Source organism: Natator depressus, chromosome 3 (genome assembly GCF_965152275.1).
Source record: "Natator depressus isolate rNatDep1 chromosome 3, rNatDep2.hap1, whole genome shotgun sequence".
Lineage (NCBI taxonomy): Eukaryota > Metazoa > Chordata > Testudines > Cheloniidae > Natator > Natator depressus.
The window spans coordinates 34835922-34852813 of record NC_134236.1 but is presented as its reverse complement, the minus strand read 5'-3'; the positions used below and the strand labels follow the sequence as shown (position 1 = coordinate 34852813).

At 42.5% G+C, this 16892-nt stretch overlaps 1 long non-coding RNA gene across 1 annotated transcript; it reads left to right on the top strand.

Annotated features, from left to right (window-relative positions):
• Nucleotides 1–903: 903 nt before the first annotated feature.
• On the top strand, nt 904–7820 carry LOC141983810 (uncharacterized). Its single transcript, XR_012638519.1, has 3 exons — nt 904–1091; nt 4091–4280; nt 7238–7820. It is a non-coding gene; the product is annotated as an uncharacterized LOC141983810 (long non-coding RNA).
• Nucleotides 7821–16892: the final 9072 nt, after the last annotated feature.

The window sequence follows — 16892 nt, the reverse complement described above, 5'->3', positions numbered from 1 at the left end:
AAATCGATACATTCAAGGCCCAACACCTGAGTGGCATTTCATGACAGCACTGCCTGGTATCATTATACAACACTTTCATTGTATTCAAAATACCATGCCGTAGACCACAATACTATAGAGTATATATTTTTCTTCCATTCCAATCAAAGTATATTAACCCACTACTCAAAAAACAGTGAATGGTGCCAAGAGAGGCTGTTAAAACAGAGGTGCACAAATTTGACTGGTCATTTGGTATGTACAAGGCATAATTTGAAGTTAGACAAAGCAGTATTGTACCTGAGAGGAAGAATGTTTTGCTTTAATAATAATAGCCTTATACCTGGATTAAAAACCTAATTTGGCATGAATCAACAATAATGCTTAAACCATGCTCATAATCTTTCATTCACTTTTCTATATGAAAAATGTCTGCAATAAATGAGTAATGACCTTGTTTTTATACTTTATTACATGTTTTACTAGAGTATTTACCAAAACAATAGTAGTTTTGGCTAGATCACCTGCACACAGCTGAATCATGCTTTTGGTGAAACTTAACACTGGTCATAACACTTGCTGTTTACTCCATATTTTCCAGGGATGTGATTCCATAAAGCATGCATGGTGTTTTACTCTGTTGTTTCCATGCGACATGTATCACACAGTGCAATGCATAATGAAGTCTCACAAGAAAGCTAAATATAGCTGACAAAAGTGCTTTCTTGTACAGATTTCACTATTCCCAGAAACATAGCGGTGAATACTTATATTTCACGGTAAACAGCTGAAGCTCAGACTTCAAAAAAGGACTTGTAATTGGCTTAATGCTGGTGTTCTGCACTGCCATGCAGGGGACTCTAGTTTGCTTCTCAATGCTAGTTTCACTCCCTGGTCAGCAAAGGCTGGGAAAGTAGTGGATGCCACTTTCTCATCCCTCTGAAGAAAGCTTTATGTCAGTCAACAGTACTAACTGATGTGCACATCACCATGGCTATCCATGTCTTTGTCTCATCCAGGCTGGATTACGGCAATATGCTCAACTATACTTGCAGCTACCCTTGAAGAGCAGCTGAAATCTTTAAGTTGGTCATGAATGCTGAGATTGTAAGGTAGGAGTATTGACAAGTTCTTCAAAATGATTTTCCTCTCCTACCCATTTCTTTTTGTGTGTTTACTGGCCAGCCACCTTTCATCCAACTGCTGATGTCTTCTTGGCATTGGGTTATCCTCGGGGGAGATGTACTTTTGTGGCAGGTAAGTCTGTGACATCTCATCTCTCTTAGTAGTTTCATGTAGATATTTTAAAGAGGAGGAATAAGGCTGGGATGATGTGACTTCTGAAGATAACAGACTTCGGTGACAAGGAATTAATGCCCATCACAATACGCTAAGTATATGAATAAAATGAACCATTCATTCCTACAAAATGTATTCATCAATGCAGTGTGATCAGTGCTGTCCAAGGCTTCATCTGAGAGGAAGAATTTAATCAGAAAACTGTGAATGATCATTGAGAATCACTTAAGAATATGTATATATAAGCAAAGGGAAGAAAGTGGTAGCTGATATGTAAACCAGAAGTTAGAAATTGTGGAAACTGATAAGGGAAGGAAAGAGATACAAGGAGAAATCTATGGCCAGCAGATTTAAGGGAAATAAGGAGGTTTTTAAAATCTATTAGAAAACAAAAAGAATCCTGGCTATGGTATTGTTCTATTAACAGATGGAAATGATAGAACTATTAACAGTAATACAGAAAAGGCAAAAATGTTCAATAAATATTTCTGTTCTGTTTGGAGAAAAAATAGATGACATAGTCTTATCAGATGGTAAAGATAATACTCTTTCCATTCCAATTTTTTGTAAAGGATAATCAGGTTGCCCTGGTGTAATGGGGTGCACTCACCTCTCGTGAGCGCCTGCTGGTCAAGTGTGTGTGTGTGCCTGCAGTTTTTCTCATTTTCCTTTGCTCATGGTGCCCCATGCCAACTGCTGCGCTTGTCAGGCTGGTCTCCAGTGACTCAGCCCTCTGGCCAAGTCACACTCTGTACATGTGCCAGCCAAACAATCTAAAATGTCCTGCAGTCTTACCTGGGCTCAGTCTTTAAAAAAATCCAACGGGGCCTAGCATGGTACCTTTGCTTGGTCTGGCCAAGTTGCAAGGCTCCTTCTCTGGAACTGAGCAGTGCCCTGAGGGCTTCTTCCCTGGGAACTACTTGCCTCTATTTGAGTCCCCAGTGACCCCAGCCTTCCTGCTGACCCACCCGTCTTGGACTCACTGACCGCAACTCCCTGCTGAGTCATTCCCAGCAACTACCTGATAAGTCCCTTGCAGCTCCTGCAGCCAGCCTTGCTAGCAGATACTCTGTCTAGCCTTTCAGCTCCTGCAGCCAGATAGGAACACCTCTTGCTTCCCCGGTCCCTGCAAGCAGACTGAACTCACTCTGGCTGAGGCCACATTCTTCAGGTAACATATTTAAATAATCTATGAATCTTGGTGCATTATGAACTGTAGGTGAATTCTGTGTACCAAGACAACCAGCTATTGAAAAGCCAAAAGAACAGTAAATGTGGAGCTTGAAAACATACCAGTGTTTATCTGGAGTATTCACTGAGTGATTATAATTGCTACATAAAAGACAAAAGATGGAGGATCTAATTGTTTGCAGTTAGAGGCAATGCTGAAATATACTAAATAATATACTTTCAAAACTATAATAGGCACCACCAGGTGGTGCTGTAACACACAGTCTTCCAAATTGTTTTTCTTAGCATGCCATCATGTTTTGACTCTTGGGAAGAGATGTCCTGGTGTTGTTAGCTTTGGATTAGGCAAAGTCTTGTGCAGAGGCAACTTTCAGGAGAGATGGTGCTGTGAGAACAGCAGGAGGGTTTGTTCTCTTACTTGGTCTCTGATTAGAGTGCATTCTTGAGGCAAGAGTTTCTCCCTGGGAACCGGGCATTGGAACTGGGCTGAGATTCTTGGAAGAAAGGATTGTCGGCATGTTGTTTGATCATCTCATTTCAGGGCTGGTGTACGTGTGTAAATAAAACATCTTACACTTACACTATCCCCAGACTTTGCATCACTGACTTCTCCTCCAATGAGAAGGCAAACTGGAAGGGCCCAGACATTTGCTACCCCTCCGCAGATGGCCAACACTGATGTTAAAAGAGGGGGCCATCTGTCCATATAGCCATGGAGAAATGGCTGTCATAGGACTGAAGCCAAACTCTGAGGGCTAAAAAACTGTACTCATGTACCTCCTTCTATAAAAAGAAAAATGCATATTTGTCATTTGGAGACCAACCCAGTCTGTCTGAGGCAATACGGAAAATACATAACTGAGGCCTCTGGATGTAAAAATTAAATAATGATAAATGCAGGACTACAAAGACATAAAGAAAAATAAAAGGATGTTCAATGAAGTATGCCAGAGCTCAGTGAACAGTTAAGACATCCCTTCAGGAACTATTCCTACTGAAACTCCTGCAAATACAACCTAATAAGCCTTAGTTTGGGGATCAGGGTGATTAATAATCGTACAGTACCAAATATACAATGATTTCATGTGGCTAATATGATGAGCATAGCACATGCAGATCAAGCAAGATCTGACCAGAACTGCAATAAAGTTTTGCCTAATGGAAGAGGTGGATTCTGAATAGAAAACTTGATTTACTAATGATATGTTGTCAGGTCAAAATTGGCTCCAAATTTTGGTTTTGTAAAACAAAAACAAAAACAAAAAAAAGATTTTATGTCCTTCACAGGAAATTCCTGAGAAATATTGAATGAGAAGAATAGATGGAGGGCAACCAAAGTCCTATACCAGAAAATCAGGACATGGACTTTGATTATACCCTTAATAATCAGAAAGCAGTTAGTGGAGTGTCATAGCTTGAGCACAATAATTATCAGTAAAGGAGGTAACCACAATCCTTCATTATATTATGCACACATATTTTGTATTAGGAAACATATAGAAGATTGTTGGGCAAAGAACCATAGTAGAAAACTGGGCAATTGTCTGTGCCTGCATTCATTTGTAGACAATACAACCGAGGGTCATTAGTTTAATAGGATATTGGTTTTTTCTGTCTCTAGAAAATCTGCTGAAACATCCTCCCAGGAGCCAAATGAAGGGGTGAAGAAATAAACAGCAACTAACAGCTTTGATCATTCACAGCCAGAGAGCCATTCAGTCCAGAATGTATCCTCACATGAGATCCTGAAAAGGAATTCCATACGCTGAGGGGCTAACAGCCCTGCATGTAATGATCTCCAAAAGTCTGAGGTGAGCATGATCCCTTAAAAGAGAACTCATGGGGGAGAAAACCACTCAGAGGACCACATTGGAAAAGGGATCAAAAGAAGGCAAATTTTCAGTCATGTAGCGGGGGGAATAATACACAGGGGAATTAAAGCTACAGGCAGGGAGGCAACTCCTGAGCTGAGGAGAAGGTAGTGATGTAGCGAGGTTGGTGCTGGGTTGTATGAATCTAAGGAGTAAAAAGGAGAATAAAATATTTCAAGATAACATACCTGCTGGAATGAGAGATCAGGATAGAGCTGGAGTGATTTACGCTGCTATTTGATTTACCAATTATCTTTTTCAGCTACATAATTTGAGCTACAGCATGATGCCTATATGTCTGTAGAAAGCTATAAATGGGATGGAATGCTGCAGAACATATTACTTTGCCTGGAATTAAATGCTGGAGGGCTTTCAGGGGCTGCTGGGAGCCCCTTGTTAAATACCTCTGCCAAAAGGAAAGCAAAATGGGTATGATTTCCTGTCTCAGATAGCAATCACCCCGTCTAGATGCATCTAAATAAATGCTTCTAGAGATGAGTTACCACTCTAGGGCTCCAAATGGTTCTGAAGAACTTTGTCTTGACTTTAGAATGAACCAGCCTGCACCAAGGGTAACTATTTTCAAAAATATTTCTGGAGGAGGATCTGACTTGGGGTACGTCTACACCACAAATGAAGGTGTGATCACAGCTTGGGTAGGCATATCTATGCTAGCTTTGATCTAGCTACTACAGGCGACAATAGCAGTGAAGACACAGTGGCAGGAACCCCAGTGCAAGCCAGCAACCCGAGTATTTACACAGAATCCCTACTGGGCTTGTACTGGGGCACCTGGCTCGTGCCAAAGCCAATGCTGTTATGTCCTCACTACCATTATTACCCAGGCCAGCTAGATTAAAGCTAGCACAGGTATGCCTACTTGTGCTGCAGTCACATCTGCATTTTGCGGTATCCAGGGTCTTCACCCTCATCCTCCAATTCAAACCATACAGTCGGACACCGGGCTAAACATAAATATCACTGGATATTTCTCAGGATCAAAGTAAAATCTTTTCCTGAAATGTGGACTTAGAAAGTAAATTCTGCCAAGCTGTGTTGCCTCTTAGCTTGCCTATGGTTCTAATAAAGTGTTTTTGTCATAATAAAGGTATAAATTCCAAAATAAATTGAAAAAAAAGGCATAAATTCCAAAAATCTTCCCTCCCCACTCTGAGAGCAAACCCATCCCTGGCACATGTGCAGTTATCACCACCTGAATGAAAAATGGTTTGTGGGGAAACCCCTGTGTTAAAACATCGGCAGCACATCACCATTTTGGTGTGTTTAGATCCTCAATGATAATGTTTTGTCGTCCTGAAAGATCGGTTTAATATTGTTAGTGTCATGATCATTTTAGGGAGTTTCACATAGGCTGGGTCTTTCCTGCTCTGGAGCTGCACACTGACAGATCCCTCCAACACAATACGTTCTCGCTCACAGCCCACTTCTAAAGCATTGTCCATCAAGTGCCCCACCCTATTTATAAAGGGGCCACTCCCATTCCTATACTTACATCTTGACACATTTATTAACAAAAATACAAATGCAATGACAAACAAATGTTCAGCCAGTGTTCAAAATTATATCTAACTACATATTGATTTATAATATATAATAATAATATAATATATAATATACTATAATAATATATAATAAAATAATATAATAATAAATATAATATAATATATAATAAATCTATTTTTACAACTTTAGTTCAGAGTCTTTTGGTGTGTGCTTAGTCAGAGATCACGGAGGATGATGTTTCTGTTTTGTGGGATTAGAGCCATAACAAAACCCCAAACCCTAAAAGTACATTTAGAAGCAATCGCATGGAATCAGGTGAGGATAATATGGGAGCGTCCTTGTTTCTGTTTGATTGTATCTGATGATTGCTAATTCGTCGTGGCTCTCCTTTGTTGGCTTATATTTTGGGCTGTTTTATGGGCTTCTATTTGTTTTTAAACCTGATGTAGTCTCTCCATGTTGCTCACTTTACTTTGGTGATGAGAAAAGCTCATGTTTACGCTGTGCTGTAAATACTGATGAGAACTTGCCTGCACAATTCTGAGCCACTAATCACTGCTTTTCTTTTCATTGTCCATCTGATATCTGCATAAGTGAAATAAGTGTCTCTTTTCCCTCAGTCATATTTAGGTTCAATAGAGTCCCTCCCCCCACCCAATTAAAGCTGGTTCATGGCTATGTTTTGTAGGATACAACAGAACAAATATTTTATACATTTTTGAGAGGGCTATAGAGTAATCCTCCATCAGATCTGCCCACAAAATGTACTTACCATGCCTCTGTCAGCAAGGAAACCATTTCAGACAGCTGGCAGAGGGCAGATTGTCTGAGTGTGTGTGCATCATGAATACTTCTGTAAATTTAGAGCTGACATTTGTCATTGCACACACCTGCATATTTAGGGAACAGAAAGAATTCCTGTCCTTGATTTGTGCCCATATCCTGTGCAGGTGCACAGAGAGGGATGTGTGTACAACTGATAAGTCCCAGGACAGTTGGAAAAGTAGCTATGTCACAGAAGTCAAATACTGTTCGCTGTTGGCACTGCTCATGGATCCATTGACAGAACCAGTCTTTGGACTCTAAGAAGCCCAATGTCAGTGCTTTTCCCACTTTTCATCCACATTCCTGGCATTATTAATTGCAGAGCTAGCTGTCAAAATGCAAAAAGAGCACCAGGTTCCTGGGACAGCGTGTAAAAGTCATGGCTTGTTCATGGTCCCCCTACAGCCCTTGCAATGCATGCAGCCCAGGGCTGTGGGTCTCTTGAGTTTTGGGAGGATCACTGACTGATTTAAGACTGTGCGGGAGCTGCTCCGGCTTCTACTGATAGTCCTAAGGCTGTCACAAGTCTCCAACTTACCCACCTGCAGCTGAGCCAGCTCCTCCTCTGTGCTGTCAATGGGACATCTGGCTACAAAAGAGACAGCTCACTGAAGATGAGAGCACATTGCTGAGATTCTTTTGCATGGCCTGCACTTCATGGTTCACCACCTGGCCACACTGTGACGGGCTGTACGCCCATATTCACCCCGTGCTCACTGTTATAATAATCTTTGTACAAAGTATGCCTTGTGAATTATGCATAATTCACAGGTCCTGATAACATATGTGTGGCGACATTGTGTGTAAAGTTATAAGATTCCATTGTGTGGTGTTTCTAAGACATATTTCAAGCTTGGGGAGCAGCCAAACCAGTTCCTCACTGAAGGAGGTCAAGGTCAAATGGGCCATCACCTGCGAAGTGGCTATTCACTGGCAGCAAAGGGAACATGGGTGAAAAATCTACATCTTAGAAAAGAAACAGCATTAAGTTCCCATCCACACATTCTGATGGTCATCATGTTCCCAGTAGGAGATGCTTCTCAAAAGAGGGAGAAGACTATAAAATAGACGGCCAGACACACCCAAAGGATTCCTCCCTTTTTTTCTGGCCAGGGCATTCACAATAGCTGAAGAACAAAGGAAGCAGCACTGGACTGGGAGAGGGATCCTGAATGAAAGAAATTCAGCCAGTAAAACTACTGAAACGTGGTCAGAGAGACTTTGCTTTGAATTTGCCCTAATTTGTTAAGTTAGACATTACTTGTGTTTTACCTTTATTTTTCTGGTAACCAATTCTGACTTTTATGCCTCATTACTTGTGTTCACTTAAAATCTATCTGTTTGTAGTTAATAAACTTGTTTTACTTTTTTATCTAAGCCAGTGTGTTTGAATTTAAGTGTTTAGGAAACTCTATTTGGGACAGCAACAGTATGCCTATCATTTTTATAATTAAATGAAAAAAATTATATAAGCTTGCATTGTCCAGGAAAGGACTGGGCAGTACAAAATATACATTTCTGGGGGGAAAGCTAGGTCGGAGAGTGTGTTAGGGTCACCCTGCAATAAAAAGCCAATCTGAGACTGGTTGGCTGCAACTCACACAGACACAGCTGGGAGTAACTCACAATCTGGAGGCTGTTTGTGAGCAGACCAGGACTGGTGGTTACAGCAGCAAAGCAGTGAAAAAGGCACACCAGGTTAGAGGGCAGGGGGACACAACTGCTCATTAGTCTGGATCTCACCCTGGGTATATCATCGTGTTTCCATACCAAATTATCACAAAGCAAGTGGCAATCTGTCCCTGCTTTAGTCAGGGTGTGGTGCAGCACTAACTAACCCGTGTCTTCTGCCTAGTGGAAATCGCCACAATGAATGTGTTTATGTTGCCTCTGTATTAACGGACAAAAAAGCCTGATGCAATTAAGCTATGGAGGAATTATCAGCTCCCCAGATACATACAGACACACAAAGAGGTTGCCACAGTTAAACTGTGGTAACTGCTTTGTCCCCATTGGAGAATGTGGAGGTTTTAATGATGATAACATTTTCCCCTTGGAAATGGTAACAGACCTGATTCTCCTCTGTGTTGCATCTTGTTCAATCCTTTACACCTGTGTAAAGTCTGTATAAATGCTACCGTTGTGAAATCAGGCCCTTCTTGTTTCCTATGCTAAGATCACGCTGATGGTAGGAGCTCTGTGTCTGGATCTGTGGGTTTCACTTACTGATCTCTGAGAAGGACTGGGATCTCATTACATATGAACAGTAGGATGCAATATTGTGAAGACGGTGCGCTGTCAGAGGAGCACCTCCTTCAGGAGACACAATAAACCATGCTTCTTTCTATTTGTCCCTGGTAGATTTTCAGGCAATAATAAAACAAGTCTCCTGCCCTTTAGCCTGGGTCTTCAGGGTGTTGCCAGGTAACTGCTTCATCCCCTGGATATCTTCAAAGAGGTATCAGGTAGGGTCTTTCCCTCTCTAAGCCTACACTCTTCTCAATAAATCCAATTTCTAATGGAGGCTGGAGGCCCTGTGCACCACGTGCAGCAGAAGGATCAACCTAGTCCTGCTGTCAGCAGCTCTCAGACTGAGTAGGCATAGGTTACACCATATAACTGAGACAAGTGTAGTCCAGGGGAGAGGTCACAGGACTGGACTCAGGAGATTGACCTGGTATGTGAGCTTGAGCAAATCACTTCATGTCTTTGGGCCTCTGTTTCCCCTTCCAACCAGATACTAAGTATTTCAGGACAGGGACTGGCTCTCGCTCTGTTTTTGCACAATGGGAGCTTGACCTCAGTTGAGACCTCTAGATGCTACTAGAATACAAATAATAAATAATGATGATAATCATCATCCATAGAGCTGCTTAGCCAGAGAAACCCCAGAGATTCATTAGCAAGTATTACTGCAAACATGCGGTAGGAGAGGCACGCCGAAATCCCTATCTGGTGGCTGCTACAGGTCCATAAGGGGCATGTGAGCTCCTGAAATCCTAGACTTATGGGATAGTACGCTTGCTGCTGAATACAAACACCACTAGTAGTAAAACGAGACTGACTCCCACCTGCTGTTGCCCTTTATGTATGGTTTTGGGTGGAGGGAAAGGGAGAGAATCCTCCCCTCTCCTAGAAGAACTGGGGAAACAAGGAGTGGCATGCCAAAGATCAGCTATGGGAGGAGAAGACACTTTGCACCCCCTTGAACATTCAGGCTTCAATTCAGGAAAAGACTTAACTTTCATCATTTACAAAGGGCCTGTTGATTTCAATTAGACTTAAATACATGCTTAAGCGCTCTACCTGAATAGGAATTCTTTCCTGTATCTGGGCCTCAGAAAAGGAGGCAGGAGACCATCCCACCCTTAGGGTTTGGAGGTGCTGTAACAAGGGACTTCCTGGAGGTTTTTGTTCTACACTCACTTGGATCTCTCTGTGACCCTTGTGCATGGGCAGCGGGTATAATAGGCAAGAGGAGGCTGTGCCTGACCTAGCACAGCTGTCCCTACCGTCTGCCACCTGGGCCATGTGCCCCGTCTGACCTTTTCTGGAGGCTCCCACGGCCAGCTGCTGCTGCCTGGTGAGTCTTCCTCCTCTCCCCTACCTCACCACCTTCCCCACTTCGGAAATTCCCGCAGCAGCCGGCCACATCCCTCCTCCTCACCCCCCATCCCCGCAGGGTGCGGGCTGTGTGTGTATGAGAGAGGATGCCAGCGGCAGGTAGGGGAATGAGGAGGTGAGGAGAGGTGAGGGGAATCTCAACTTTACAGAAGTGAAAAAGCCTTCCAGAGACCTAGTAGCAGCTCACTGAAACTGTTAAAGGGCCATTACAGTGGTAATGAAGCCATTTAACAGGCATTTGCCAATGCCCAGGAAGCCTTTGGCCACAATCAGCTGGGTTTTATATATTAGAAAAATGTGTTATTGGAGTTAAAAACAGTTTCCAAACAACTGGTCAGTTATTCTCTGAAGTATTTTTGACTAACCACGCTCAAGGAGGGGCTGACATAGCCAGGGAGTTTATTTCTTGATCTAGTCATTTTATTCAAACCCGGTTTAAGTAAATGAGTCTGGCAGGGAATTCTGTGTAAGAAGGTTATTAAACTACTGCCTTAATGCAGGCTGTCAATGACAAACACTTTTTCAAAAGGAGAGATTAGGCTTCAGTTTGGCGCAGGTTGCCTGGCTTTTCATCTCTCTCTATTCAGTGTACATCGAACTCCCTGCCACACAGAGGAGAATCCATCTGGCAATTGATCTATAGCTGTTGCCTCTTCAGTTCCCTTGGGGAATGTTATCAGTGCTTTAAGGAGAAAAGGGGAGAGGCTCTCATGGGGGCTGGGCAGCAGTAGGGTGAAGAAGTGAGCTGTGAGCCAACTACAGGGCAGGTGTGGGCGGGGTGTCTCGTGGCAAGCAGAGAGGGGGTCTGGCAGGGGCGGTGAGGAGGCAAGCAACAGATGGGCAAGTGGCAGGCAGGCAGGGGAGGAGGTGAGTCGAGGGGGGAACTTCATGGGGGGGGGTGAAGAGGTGAGCGGTGAGTCAGCGGCGGGTGGGCCGGGGCCTGGGATGGAACACGGGTGGAGTGTGGGCGGGGCTGTGGGTGGAAGAGGCAGGACAAGGAGCTAGCCTCCCCCGTGGGAAGTTTCATCCACCACCCTTGCCCTTGTGAATGCAACCTGCTGAACCTAGTTCATGTCAGCCACACGATCCCCATCCAGCAGGCCTTGTACAGCTCTACAACAGATGCTAAAGTATGGTGTTACTCTTACTTCCATAACTCTGTAAGGCACCTAGCAATAACTTGAATGTGAAAAGCACCATTCTGTTCTCCTAGGATTCCACTGTGGGGAGTTTGTGACTGTGGATGAAGTGTTCTATTCCAACCCATTGCGGGGGTCGTTACATGAAGGAAACACTCTCTGGCACATTTCTTGAGATTGCATTTCACTTCATGTCTAATTCAGACTAATACAGCATGATTTAACATACATCGTAACACTTCTTTTTTTCAAAACTGTTAAGGGGATGGTGTGGGACTTAGATCAAAGTTCATCTTTAAATGAGAGAGCAAAGGCGCCATCTGAAACCCAGGTAGGTTTGGCAGATAGATATAAGGTAGTAAACTGAATGGATCGACCAAGTATGCAAGCTAACTAGCTGAGGTATTTGGGGGCAGATGAGCCACTTGCTACTTAATGATAAGTGAAGTTGGTCTTCTGGATTTTAAATGTGTATTAATCTGAATTTTCCCTTAATTTCCTGAACAAAAAATCATTCAAAAATGAACAAATACTTACCACTTCACAAAAAGATACAGAGGAAAAGGGCGGGCGGGGTGGAGGGGGGACCAGAAATTATTAAAAGATTGTTTCTATTATGTATATATATGAACAAACATTTCAAGTCATTATATACTGTATTACTGTGTTCATTATGTACTGTATATACAAGGTATGCAGAATGCCAGGGTCCCACTAATAAGGCTTTAGCGGGACTGAATTGTCGCATAGGCTGCATGTTGTCCTCTGCACTGGGGTGAAACTTACCCCGCCAGAATAGGGACAATAAACTTGTTTTCTAGTGTATTCACAGAAAATGAACCTGAACATACGTGAAGCAAATTCTTTTTAAAATTGGAAGAAGCATCTGTGAATGCTTTTGTAAGCTATTTCTCCAGCTCGTGTCCCAACCCAGCCATCTCTCTGCACTTTAACTATCTCTGGGGCTTTGTTTGCACAACTTAGGATTGGCCCTTCCCTGGTGCACAAGTTATAGCAAAGAAGAACAGAGGACCCAATCGCGAGAGAGTTATGGCAGAGTTATGCCATTTCAGAGATGCAGGTCTCATACCTCTGTGCGCCCTTTCCGGCTGGGGTGCAGAGATGGCCTATAATTAAACTCCAGATCTACACACCTCTTAAACAGCGTGGCTGATCCGATCCAGGTTGGAACTTTAAAGCTCAGGCCCACCCCTGAATAACATCTGCTCCAAGGTGCTATCCGAGTACTGCATAGGCTTGAGCTCCTGAGACGGGTTCTTTGTGGTCTCTTCAGATGGTTAACAGAGGAGGCTGTACAGAAGCCTGAGCAGACTCAGATTGAGCTGCCTGCTTATTCGGTTAAAAAGCGGGCTGAGCCAGTCTGCTCCTGAGTGCTTGTTACATATCACACTGCTAGTGGGAACGCTTTCCTTTAATTAAACCCTGTGGAACTATCCCCACCCCCCACCCCCATTTTTTAAGGCTTCTAGCACAGACTGGTTTTATTTTTTTCATTGGTGAAGATTTCACTCTTTTTGAACTCTGCAGTCAGCCAGAGGACGATGCCATCTGCCAGTCTTGCAGCAGTGGTGTTCTGCTCATCTCTGTGCCACAATACAGTGCATGGCTTTTAGGCATTTAACACAGATTGTTAAATGGAGCTACCTTTGAAAAAGTGGGAGAAGAGAGCAATCCGCTCTTAAATTCCAAAAATCTCCAGTGTTTGGCAAGTGCCTTGCCCAGCTTGTATTCCCTATGAATGCATGCACAGCTTTTGCCTGCTCCAGAACTCACTGAAGCATACACTTAGCAGAGTTCCAATCAGCTCATCTTGTGGCAAGTTATCTCCCATTGCAGCCTTAACCAGGAGATTTCTAGCCTTGCTTGAGTGACTAAATTGGCCGTAGAATTTGCATACCACCCCTAATACTATTTCTGAATACCATTATCAGACAGGCAATCGCCAATGTGCAAGTTTCAACAGTTTACACAGCATGACAAGACTATGTATATCTATAATCTCTTATGCTTTTAATCTAGCTTTTTGTTTTGTTTTTTGTCTTTTTACATACTGGCACTATTCTTGGAGAGCAACATGGCTACACTGCTGAATGATGAATTATGTATTGTCGTACTGTTGCCACATCTCCTGCAATATGTTGTCTACAGCAGGGATCTTTCACAAGTCATTTAATACTGAATTCTGCATGTTGGTTGATGTTGCTACTTTCTGGTGGGCATGTAACTCTGATTGCCTTTACAACTGCTTCAGCTGATGGGGGACTCTTGAAGGTTTCTGGAGACAGTACTTGTAGGAATGTCAATGAAAAACAGAGGAGTCCCTATAGAAGCTAAAGCTCTCCAGGAATCAAAAGCCCACACTGCCTTCAGGACAGTCAGAACCAGAGCGGGTGAATCTAAAGAAAGCCAGGTTTTGAGTCAGGTTCCATAGAAATGAGACACTTAAGGAAATCCAAACTTACAAAATCCAAACCAGAACTCAGACCTTAATTCATATGCCCCTACATCTCTGCAGCTTCCTACCCTTACTCAGAGACTGAGAACATATACTCATATAATACTATGTCCATTATCATATATAATGAGAGACACTCTACTGCAGATGCTTCTTGTGTATGGCCAGGACTTCATACAACACCCAGGACCTACCCTTCTAGCTTTAGTTTCCTCTGCTCCATGATGAAGTGACCCAGACACATTCCATTCTTCCCAGCCTGCCATCCCCTACTACACCACAGTGTGCTTCAGGCCTGATATTTGCATCTGTGATACACCTACTCTCCGATGAACTGTCCCCAGCCCAGTTCTTTCCTCACATTAGCCGATCTTAAAGGAAGTGCCTAGCTCTGATATTCTAATTCACCTGAAGTTTGAATGCACCCAGGCATACTTTTAAAGTGCATGGCTCTGACTGAGTAGTTTATTATAATGCACTTTCAAAAGTTCAGCATGACAGCTGAAATATGCAGCTCATGTAAGCTTCAGTAATCCACATGGAACACTGATGTAGCAGTCTACATTCAAAGGGAAAGGATATCCATCTCTGGTGGGGAAACAACAAGCTATGGAGACAGCTTTCGCAGTGGGACTGTAGAAAGTCTGACAGACATCAACTGAGTGTGGAAGTAGAAGGATTTTGAGCAGAGGTAGAGACCCATGGTTCTGTGGTTTGGTTCTGCACCGATAAATTAAGATAGCTATTCTAGCTCCCTAACTGTGCAAAATCTGACTGGAAATTCATGCGAACAAGCTTCCTCAGTGGATTTCCACTAGCACTTGATTCAAGGTGGGCTGGAGGTAATAAGAAGGTTGGCCAGACATTAGGCTGCCCGGCTGAGATTTGGGAGGCAATTCCTTGCTGTGCCACAGGCTTCCTGTGAGACCTTGGGCAGATCACTATGGGCACAATTTTCAGTCACCAAAATGATTTAGGAGCCTGAGTTCCATTTTCAAAATTGACTTAGCTGCTTGGGAGTTTGTCTGCTGGGAAAATGAGACTTAGCCATCTTAGCCATTATGGCCAGATTTTCAAAGATTTTTAGGCACCTAAAGATGCAGATAGGTGTCTAGCAGGGTTTTCAAAAGCACGTAGGCACCTCACACCCACTGGTTTCAATAGCAGATAAGCACCTTGTGGGATTTTCAAAAGCACCTAGGCACCTATCTGTATCTGTAAGCACATACATACTTTTGAAAATCTGGACCATAAGCCTTGCAAGGCTGCGTGGAGCAATGTATAAATACCTTTAAAAATGTGGGCCTCTTGGCCTCAGTTTCCTATCTGTAAAATGAGGATAATAACAATTCCCTACACTAAAGCTGGTGAGGCACTCTGATACTGTGATAGTAAGGCATATAAGTAAGTACCAATGATAGACAATGTACTGACTGGTGTGTATATAGCACTTCCTTGAGTGGTGTGTATTTAGCACTTCCTTGAGTGGAGTCAAGACTAGACAACTGGACATCCTTTGTGAGGACATGAGAGGTCAGAACTGACGTATATTGGCAGAACAGAGGTGTATGAAGAAACTAGTACAGAAGCTGCCCCATTAAACCCAGCTTGGTTCTTACCAGCACCATTAGCCTCTGACTTTCATAAGCAGAAGATTCAAAATGTATACACCTAAACAAATAAAAGACATAAATACTCAGGTGTTTGCCTCTCACCTAATTCAAGTCTGATACTTGTACAGAAGCATCTCAGAGATATAGAGTTAATTCATCCAGAGTATAATTTCTTTTGGTTCAGTGGAATTACATGAGCAATTAATTTAGTGCCTATACTAATATACTTGCTGACTAGAGTCAAGTGTTATGTAGAATATCTTTGCACCTTAAGAAGGAATCAACAATAACATATAATGTACTTTGTAAATGTAAATTTCCTTGATGATAAACAGCAAAGTGCAATACAGCAGAAGCCACTGAATAGTCAACATTTGCCAACTATTATCATACAGTTATTGCAGACACAATAGTACCTCTTATTCAAAGGACAGGGGAAATTTGTGATATTCTCAGATATGCGGTAACTGTTGGTAGATGCTGACTTCTTAAAGGCAATTGCTGTAATATGGTTCTTTTAGCTATATGGAGATCTATTTCATTGCATGATCATAATTCTGCCAATTGGACTGTGATTAAGAACATAAAGTCTCCAGGTGACAGCACAATTGTATTGATCTCCTTTGAACATACTGCAGCAATTCTAAGAACAAAAGACTGCTGTCTGTTCGTAGAGACAGTTATTATATGTGTAAAAACGCAGTACACACAGAAAAGTTTCAGAACTACATAAACTACGGAAGGATATAATGAAGTGTTATACAGCTAGATTATTTTTTCTGATACCGCTTCTTGACGTTTCTGGTAGTGAACTTCAGACTCTAATGGGTTCCCACTTACTGCACAACTTACAGTCAAGTACTGTGGAAAAATTTTCCCAATATTGTCAACATGGAAATGACACATGAAGGATTTTCCTTTAGTTCAGCTTCAGTTTTACCAAATGAGCGCAGTAAGATTCGGAAATAAAATTCCATGGATAGAAACATTATAGGGTTGACACAACCTACTCCCATCTGAAATTTAGTGGGCAGTACAGTTCTTCCAGGTTCGTTTCAGGTATTTCAGCAAAGCTGTAGTCTTCTAGCTAATAGATAGTTAAAAGTGAACTCTAAATATAGTGTTGTGTAACTGTGTAATGATATGTTTACGTTCAGCTGGGGGAAAAAAGTAAGTGAAAAGAGTAACAGTTAACAGTGCCACCCCTCCTGTTGTGCCCAAACTGTGAGATGCAGAAACTAGACAGCCTGCATAAAATTAACAAATAGCTGATCCATGGTACCATAGATTCAAACCTGTCTACAAGAGATTGCACCCTTTCCCACCTCAACTTACTTATGCTGAACTATGC